Source organism: Anomaloglossus baeobatrachus, chromosome 5 (assembly GCF_048569485.1).
Source record: "Anomaloglossus baeobatrachus isolate aAnoBae1 chromosome 5, aAnoBae1.hap1, whole genome shotgun sequence".
NCBI lineage: Eukaryota > Metazoa > Chordata > Amphibia > Anura > Aromobatidae > Anomaloglossus > Anomaloglossus baeobatrachus.
The window spans coordinates 125,297,530-125,307,878 of NC_134357.1; the positions used below are offsets into that span (position 1 = coordinate 125,297,530).

At 51.3% G+C, this 10,349-nt stretch overlaps 1 protein-coding gene across 2 annotated transcripts in view; it reads right to left on the reverse strand.

Annotated features, from left to right (window-relative positions):
• Positions 1–9,845, reverse strand: part of NDST2 (N-deacetylase and N-sulfotransferase 2) — a 195,906-nt gene extending 186,061 nt beyond the window's left edge. The window contains exon 1 of one of the 2 annotated variants that reach the window (XM_075348849.1): positions 9,607–9,845. The gene's annotated coding sequence lies outside the window, so the exon portion shown is untranslated. The remainder of the gene's footprint in view (positions 1–9,606) is intronic. The other variant, XM_075348850.1, reaches the window with a different exon arrangement.
• Positions 9,846–10,349: the final 504 nt, after the last annotated feature.

Below are 10,349 nucleotides of genomic sequence, written 5' to 3' on the forward strand. Positions count from 1 at the left end.
CAAAATTAAAATATTACGCAGGGTAAAAAAAACTACCGTCACCTATAAAAAGCAATGTGTGTAATAAGTCACTGGAATGGCCACAATACTTCATACATTAGCAACAATACCATTGATCGGGTCTGTGGAGTGAACACGGCGATGTACGGCGACATCAGGCAGTACAAGGTCAGTCCCTCTCGCCTACTGTATCCAGCCTGCGTACGCTCCACCAGGGAAAACGTCATGTGCATGTACGGGTATGACAGATCTAAAACTATGTTCATACTTTGCGGGTTTTTTTGCAGCGTTTTTTCATGACGTTTATGCAACGTAAATGCTGCTTTTTACAGCACAAGCAAAAGCTATGAGATTTCAGAATCTCATGCACACAATTTTTTTTGTTTCCTGACTGAAATGGAAAGCTGCGGCATTTTTGAAAGAAGCAGCATGTTAATTGAAAGCAATGAGAACGTGCAAAAACAAAACTGCAATATTTGCTTCTTTACTGGTGGATGAAGCTAACTTTATTTAAAGGGAATCTGTCACCAGGTTTTTGCTCCCCCATCTGAGAGCAGCATAATGTAGAGACAGAGACCCTGATTCCAGCGATGTGTCACTTACTGAGCTGTTTGCTGTCATTTTTATAAAACCAGTGGTTTCTCTGCTGCAGATCTAGCAGTTATACAAAGCTCATGAATATGCTGGGCTGCGTAGCAGCATGCCAAGTAGTCCTCTAATGATAATCTACTGCTAATTATACAGTGATTTTACCAAACTACATTAAGCAGCCCAGTAAGAGACATCGCTGGAATCAGGATCTCTGCCCCACATTATACTGCTGTAAGACTAGATAGTAAAAACCTGGTGACAGATTCCCTTTAAACATGTACTGTACACAAAGGACACCTCAAACGCCGCAAAAAATCTGCTTTTAAGAAGCAGCTTTTTTTTTACTGCAAAGATGTTGTTTTTTTTTCTGCAAAAAAAAAAAACTAACATGTGAACACAGCCTAATTCATCCAACCTGGAGCACAGAGACATGTCAAATTATGACTTTTAGCACTAAGGGTGGCTTTACATGCTGCGACATCGCTAGCTGATGCTAGCGATGTCGAGCGTGATAGCACCCGCCATTATCGTTATGCCGATATGTGAAGATCGCTGCCACAGCGAACATTATCGCTACAGCAGCGTCACACGTACTTACCTGCCTAGCGACGTCGCTGTGACCGGCAAACCGCCTCCTTTCTAAGGGGGAGGTTCGCTTGGCGTCACAGCGACGTCACTAAGCGGCCGCCCAATCAAAGTGGAAGGGCGGAGATGAGCGGGACGAACATCCCGCCCACCTTCTTCCTTCCTCATTGCTGGTGTGTGGCAGGTAAGGAGAGGCTCCTCGTTCCTGCGGCATCACACGTAGCGATGTGTGCTGCCGCAGGGACGAGGATCAACTTCGCCCAAGCGACAGCAGCGATAATTGGGAGAGGACCCCCATGTCAACGAGGAGCGATTTTGGACGTTTTTGCAATGATCCAAAATCGCTCCTAGGAGTCACACACAACGAGATCGCTACAGCGGCCGGAGGTGCATCGCAAAATCCGTGACCTCCAACGAGATCGCTGTAGCGATCTCGTAGCAAGTAAAGCCCGCTTAAGGATATGTTCATATATATGTTTTTTTACCACAGCAAAACCTCTTCTTTTGGCAATAATAAAAAAAAAAAAAAAAACTGCTTCCAAAAAGCAGGATTTGCACTCTCTCATTTCTTTCAATGGTGAAAACAAGCTGAAAAAAAAAGTCGGAAAGAAATGACACGCTGCTTCTTTCAAAAACGCAGCAGCTTTCAATTTCAGACAGGAAAAAAAAACAAGTCAAATGTGTGTGGATGAGATTTCTGAAGTCTCAGCTTTTGCTGGTACTGTAAAATGCAGCTTTTAGTATGCTCATGAAAAAAAAAATGCAAAAAAAACGCAGCAAAAAAGCAACGTGTGAACATAGCCTTAAAGCAAGTCCACATGTAGTGAATAAAGAACGCAGCTAATTCACACGTTGCATCTCAGATTGACGGCAGATATGACCCCTTATATATTGAAGCAGGTAAAATTCATGGTGAATATCAGCGACAGAAGAGAAAATACTGGATCTGAAAACTACATCACCTGTGACTTGTGGATGAGACTTGTGACGTGTGCACATTATATCTGCACAATTTCATTGCACTCTAACGCCCAATCACAAGCGTCGGATCGGACAGATTTTGTCATGATGACAATAAGTTTTCCACGCATGTAACGGCTTTCTTTTCTTTTTGTCGAGCTGTAGAAACGTTTTTTGCAGTGATAATAAACTATGCTTTCTATTTATAAAACCATAAAACAAAAAAAGTATTCAGCTTACCGTTGTATGCCTTGAATATCAAAAAATGTCTGCTGCACGGAGCATCACCAGGTTGGAGGTCCGGGGGAACAGAATTCAAAGTATGTAGAAAAACATCCAGCACCAGAACAGGAATCCAACCAGGAAGATGAAGAAAAAAGGTTTTTCATTTATTCAGATCATAATGTTAAAAAATACATACAACATTAAAAAACATGGCCAAAACCTGACATGTTTCGGACCCTAGAACATAGTCCTTACTCGTATGAGGGTCCGAAACATGTCAGCTTTCGGTCATATTTTTAGTTTTGTATGTATTTTTTAACTTTATGATCTGAATAAACGAAAAAACTTTTTTATTCTCCTTCCTGGTTGGATTCCTGTTCTGGTGCTGGATGTTTTTCTATATACTTTGCTTTTTATTTATGCAGATTCAGCACAAAAAACTCTGAGGATTCGTCCCACTGAATGAGAACAGCGTTCACACTGCAAATCTGACAGTGGGCAGTTTCTGGACCTCTAATGGTGGATTCAGCAGTAATTATGTGCAAATTAAATCTAAAGGGTACTTTACACGCTGCGATATCAGTACCGATATCGCTAGCGATCGCACCCTCCCCTGTCAGTTGTGCAACACTGGCAAATCACTGCCCGTGGCGCACAACATCGCTTACACCCGTCACACGGACTTACCTTCCCTGCTCTGGCCGGCGATCTGCCTCCTTTCTAAGGTGGCGGTTCGTGCGGCGTCACACGGCAGCCATCCAATAGAAGCGGAGGGGCGGAGATGAGCGGGACGTAATATCCCGCCCAACTCCTTCCTTCCTCATTGCCGGTGGGTGCAAGGTAAGGAGATGTTCGTCGTTCCTGTGGTGTCACACGTAGCGATGTGTGCTGCCGCAGGAACGACGACCAACATCGTACCTGCAGCAGCAACGATATTAAGGAAATGAACGACGTGTCAACGAGCAACGATTTTTCACGCATTTGCACTCTTTGATCGTCGCTCATTGGTGTCACACGCTGCAATGTCGATAACGGCACCGGATGTGCGTCACAAACACCGTGACCCCAACGATATATCAGTAGCGATGTCGCAAATCACCCTTAAGACGTGATCATATCCCTCGGAAGGAGAGCTCACATGCAGCAAACAAACTAGACAAGTGATGTAGAAGACGACACCAAGTTACGTTAATTTATCAAACGGTGTTTTCTGCTCTGGCTCTAATTACAGACAATGTAAATGTGGCTAAAAAAAATGCCTATTCTGAGAAACCCGACCATCCTGCCTTCATGAAGATCTCGGGGACTACCGTACAGAACGCCACATCCCATTCATTCCTCCGATTATGAAACCAGGTGCTGTGACCGGGGACAATTATTTGACTTCTTTCCTCCACCTCAGATTGTATACTGCTGTTTTCTGAAGGATGGAGGAAAGCAGCGCACCTAAAGAAATCCAACGTGAGCACGGGCAAAACATGGAAATGCCTAACAGATGTGTGAACCCAGGACCCCGTGCTGCACAGCCCAGGAGGACAAAACTGGCCGACTACTACTTTGTGGTACAGTGTGCAAAACAAGTAAATGGCCTCCAGAATATCAATATTTCTAGTCTTCGGCCCTGAATATTATGAATCAGGGAAGACGAGTGCTATAGTATCCTCAGCTGAAAAATGGATCTGTGCAGTGCGGCCCCCATAGCATTTCACGGTGTCAGACTCGAAAGGAATTACAATTCCCTGTATACGATGAGCTCCACTGGTAGAAGACGTCTCCAAAACTAACCTGGCAATGACACATGACCGTGCTCGGGAACACAGCTACAAATAGGGTCCGAACACCCGTGTGAGAAACAATCGAGCCTGACCGGCCGGACCCAGAACAGTACCCGAATACAGGAGTGAATCCGCGATCTGCCAGGATGGCTACATGACTTCCATCACATACAACTTCTGTTTATGGGCCGGACACAATACAGATACAATGTGACATTACAAGCTGTGTTTGTTGTCTTACGCACTGTAGCACAACTTACTAGTACACTAGACGCCTACAAGACTTGGGATCCACCCAAAACAGGTTGGCAGTGACTCTCTAGGACAAAGGGAACTTCCCAGCGCAACAGCAAAGTGTCAACCATGACAGCTCACAGGTGTTGTGAGTCTCCAGGGTGCCCCCAATACGCAGCCCTGGCCACCTCCAAAGTACCCTCAATATGCAGCCCCGGTCACCTCTGGCGTGCCCCATACGCAGCTTCGATCACCTCCCGTGTGCCCCATATGTGCAGTCACTGCTACCTCCAGAGTGCCTCATACACAGCCCCAACTACCTCTGGTGTGCCCCATACCCAGCTCCAGCCACCTCCAGCATGCCCCATACCCAGCTCCAGCCACCTCCAGCATGCCCCATACCCAACTCCGGTTACCTCCAGAATGCCCCATATACAGCCCCAGCGTGCCCCATACCCAGCTCAGGTCACCTCCGGCGTGCCCCATATACAGCCCCGGCGTACCCCATATAAAGTGCCGGACACCTCCGGCATGCCCCATATACAGCCTGGGCGTACTGCGTATCCTATATAAAGCTCCGGCCACCTCCAGCGTGCCCCAGACCCAGCTCTGGTTACCTCCGGCATGCCCCATACCCAGCTCCGGTCACCTTTGGTGTGCCCCATACCCAGCTCCGGTCACCTCCGGCATGCCCCATACACTGCCCTGGCGTACTCCATACAAAGCTCCGGCCACCTCCAGCATGCTCCATATACAGCCCTGGCGTACTGTATACCCCATATAAAGCTCCGGCCACCTCCGGCGTGCCCTACACCCAGCTCCGGTCACCTCCGCCCATATACAGCCCTGGCCACTTCCAGTACACTATGTACATAGTGTAGGGTATATACCCTGTCCAATACTGTATATCCGTACTCTTCATTATATTCAGGTATATCAATCTTCGTTATACTATAATATAGCAGTGACAGCTGAAACGTATTAATGCACAACAGCATCTGCCTAGATGTCACATCATGTACAAACATGTCATGGCACACTAGTATGTAAACACGCAGCGCGGATGTGTCATACACGGGCGGCACAAGACCCAGGTTCTCCACATCACTGGGGATGCTCAGCCGTCGTCTCCTTCTTGTTCCCACTTCTGACTGCGGCTGACAACCTTCACAAGTCTGGTATTTCTTTATCCAGAAGAATGTGCTCCAGGGCCTCCACCAGCCGCACATTAAACCAAAGCCCTGACTTCACAGCAGATTAACCCCTACAGTCGGGAAGGAAACTATAAGCAATTACCTAATGAATGCCTAAGATATTGTGTTTTATGTGCAGAAGTGATATCCCAGAGAGGGCACAAAGTCATACTCCCCTCTGACACCCTGCGAGTGCCGCTAGTAGGGCGCCTATAGCAGAGCACTGCGGAGCATATATAGTGCTCACTATGCCGCTCTGTGCCCTGTGTACATGGAGCCTATAGAGTAGGAGGAGCGGAGCAGAATGATATATAGGTTTATGGGAAAAGATCCCAGCTCATTCATGGCTTAGGAGTCCGGTGGGCGGTCCTACTCACTGGATCACAGCTTTCAATCATTAATAAGACCGCCCACTGGACTCCTATGCCTGGAAAGAGCAAAGATTTAAATGACTGACATAAGATTCAGTATAACCTGGATTTTGCTCATTTTAATGCACGATTGTCAGCCGTCACCCACTGCACTCTACTGCGCAGGCATGTTCCTTACCACGCTCATGCTCTTTAAAGATTCCACCATCATCCCTAAATCTGCGGCACAACACCGCACTGATCCCATACCTCCTCTACCCTATGCCCCATGGCGGCTGTACCCGACTTACCCCGGACAACCTTACAGATGGAAACTTTGTTTTCTTGCAATTTACGGGTTTATTTCTGATCTCATTACTATCACCAATGAAACTTTACAGACAACCCAAGAGTTTCCAAAGGTAGAGCTGCCCTGTGCCACGCTGCAGAATTACCGGCACGTTACATACAGCGACAATGACCGGGGAGAAACAGAAAGTATGTCCGCTGCTGTGACTACCGTTACCTTAAAGGGGAACTCTACAGGAATGTGATAACAGCCGCCCGCTTATAACAAGGGGCACGGTGCTAATGTAAGAGTCTGAATCCATGGTGTCCGAGTCTCCACCACACACAAGAGCAGGGAGAATCCCCCGAGGGTCACATTCTGCAGCCTCACATCTAGATTATATGGACACCAGATTTCTGGAACTGCAAGAAGAGAAATGTCACAGTCAGTGCCGGTCACTACTATGGGGCCGGACAGCGCACATCACACGCCACATCTGTGCCCGGTCACTACTATGGGGCCGGACAGCGCACATCACACGCCACATCTGTGCCCGGTCACTACTATGGGGCCGGACAGCGCACATCACACGCCACATCTGTGCCCGGTCACTACTATGGGCCGGACAGCGCACATCACACGCCACATCTGTGCCCGGTCACTACTATGGGGCCGGACAGCGCACATCACACGCCACATCTGTGCCCGGTCACTACTATGGGCCGGACAGCGCACATCACACGCCACATCTGTGCCCGGTCACTACTATGGGGCCGGACAGCGTACATCACACGCCACATCTGTGCCCGGTCACTACTATGGGCCGGACAGCGCACATCACACGCCACATCTGTGCCCGGTCACTACTATGGGCCGGACAGCGCACATCACACGCCACATCTGTGCCCGGTCACTACTATGGGGCCGGACAGCGCACATCACACGCCACATCTGTGCCCGGTCACTACTATGGGCCGGACAGCGCACATCACACGCCACATCTGTGCCCGGTCACTACTATGGGGCCGGACAGCGTACATCACACGCCACATCTGTGCCCGGTCACTACTATGGGGCCGGACAGCGCACATCACACGCCACATCTGTGCCCGGTCACTACTATGGGCCGGACAGCGCACATCACACGCCACATCTGTGTCCGGTCACTACTATGGGGCCGGACAGCGCACATCACACGCCACATCTGTGCCCGGTCACTACTATGGGGCCGGACAGCGCACATCACACGCCACATCTGTGCCCGGTCACTACTATGGGGCGGACAGCGGACATCACACGCCACATCTGTGCCCGGTCACTACTATGGGGCGGACAGCGCACATCACACGCCACATCTGTGCCCGGTCACTACTATGGGGCCGTACAGCGCACATCACACGCCACATCTGTGCCCGGTCACTACTATGGGGCCGGACAGCGCACATCACACGCCACATCTGTGCCCGGTCACTACTATGGGCCGGACAGCGCACATCACACGCCACATCTGTGCCCGGTCACTACTATGGGGCCGTACAGCGCACATCACACGCCACATCTGTGCCCGGTCACTACTATGGGGCCGTACAGCGCACATCACACGCCACATCTGTGCCCGGTCACTACTATGGGGCCGGACAGCGCACAGCACACGCCACATCTGTGCCCGGTCACTACTATGGGGCCGGACAGCGCACATCACACGCCACATCTGTGCCCGGTCACTACTATGGGGCCGGACAGCGCACATCACACGCCACATCTGTGCCCGGTCACTACTATGGGGCGGACAGCGGACATCACACGCCACATCTGTGCCCGGTCACTACTATGGGGCCGGACAGCGCACATCACACGCCACATCTGTGCCCGGTCACTACTATGGGGCCGGACAGCGCACATCACACGCCACATCTGTGCCCGGTCACTACTATGGGGCCGGACAGCGCACATCACACGCCACATCTGTGCCCGGTCACTACTATGGGCCGGACAGCGCACATCACACGCCACATCTGTGCCCGGTCACTACTATGGGCCGGACAGCGCACATCACACGCCACATCTGTGCCCGGTCACTACTATGGGGCCGGACAGCGCACATCACACGCCACATCTGTGCCCGGTCACTACTATGGGGCCGGACAGCGCACATCACACGCCACATCTGTGCCCGGTCACTACTATGGGGCCGGACAGCGCACATCACACGCCACATCTGTGCCCGGTCACTACTATGGGGCCGGACAGCGCACATCACACGCCACATCTGTGCCCGGCTCCCAGGGGTCACGGACACCTTCATTCTCCTAAATCAGGATTGGCTTCATGTGGCCATGTAACATGACCTGTGGTGAGGGGCCACCAGCTCAGATGACCCCTCACCATGCAGCAGAGCTCAATCTACTAATTAGCACCTTGTGATGTCTGTGAGGTGAGCTAAGCAAGGCTCTGCTACATCCAGAAGTACTAGTGACAAGTTCGGCTCTGCTACATCCACAAGTGCTAGTGACAAAGTCAGCATTGCTATATACATAAGTGCTAGTGGCAAACTCGGCTCTGCAACATCCATTACTGCAAGTGACAAGCTTAACTCTACTACATCCTCAAATTCTAATGACAAGCTCTGCAACATACATGAGTGCTAGTAACAAGCTCAGCTCTGCTACCTCTATAAATGCTAGTGACAAGCTCTGCTACATCCAGAAGTGTTAGTCACAAGTTAGCTCTGCTCTGCTACATCCACAAGTGCTAGTCACAAGCTCTGCTACATTCATTATTGCTAGTGACAAGCTTAGCTCTGCTACATCTTTAAATTCTAATGACAAGTTCTACTACAGCCATAAGTGCTAGTGACAAGCCGGGCTCTGCTACCTCCATTACTGCTAGTGACAAGCTCGGCTCTGCTACATCCATTACTGCTAGTGACAAGCTCGGCTCTGCTACATCCATTACTGCTAGTGACAAGCTCGGCTCTGCTACCTCCATTACTGCTAGTGACAAGCTCGGCTCTGCTACATCCATTACTGCTAGTGACAAGCTCGGCTCTGCTACATCCATTACTGCTAGTGACAAGCTCGGCTCTGCTACCTCCATTACTGCTAGTGACAAGCTCGTCTCTGCTACATCCATTACTGCTAGTGACAAGCTCGTCTCTGCTACATGCATTACTGCTAGTGACAAGCTCGTCTCTGCTACATCCATTACTGCTACTGACAAGCTCGGCTCTGCTACATCCATTACTGCTAGTGACAAGCTCGGCTCTGCTACATCCATTACTGCTAGTGACAAGCTCGGCTCTGCTATCTCCGTACGGCCAGCTCCGCTACATCCAGAGCGGCAGGTCTGCTGTGCCCACTCCTCCGCCTCTCCCCGGACGTCAGCACCCGCTGCTCGGGTATTACCTGCGGCGAGTCCGGACCTCCGCCTGCTCCAGGGCTCCGTACGAGCAGCACAAGATCCGGGAAAGCAAATCTCAGAAGGCAGGAAGTTGATGGAGAGATCCCCTCCCCCCTCCGGTAGTGTCTCCTCGGGTTCTCCGCCCCGGTGACCCCTTCTCTTCCCGCCCCTGCTTCTGTCAGTGTCCGAGGACCGGTTCTTCTCGTCTCCCGGCCTCCGCCAACCAGGCAGCAGCGGCGGCTCCAGCTCACAGCGCGGCAACAATAACAGCGGCCCCCGCCTCCACGAGGCCCCGCCTCCAGCCTAAGCCCGCCCCGGGGCTCAGCTCCGCCCCCCGCTCAGTCACTGACCGCCGGGGACACCAGTGTGCACAGAGCGGCGCGGGCGGAGAGAGGCGCACATGTCTGCTGCACCGGCAACCCGCACGGTGCTGTGCTCAGCCTCTGACCTGCGAGAGGGCATGCACAGCACATACATGTACACCGGCGGGGCCGAGCATACCTGAGGGCGTATATACTGCACAGTGCTGTGCTCAGCCTCTGACCTGCGGGAGGGCATACCCAGCACATACATGTACACCGGCGGGGCCCGAGCATACCTGAGGGCGTATATACTGCACGGTGCTGTGCTCAGCCTCTGACCTGCGGGAGGGCATGCACAGCACATACATGTACACCGGCGGGGCCCGAGCATACCTGAGGGCGTATATACTGCACGGTGCTGTGCTCAGCCTCTGACCTGCGGGAGG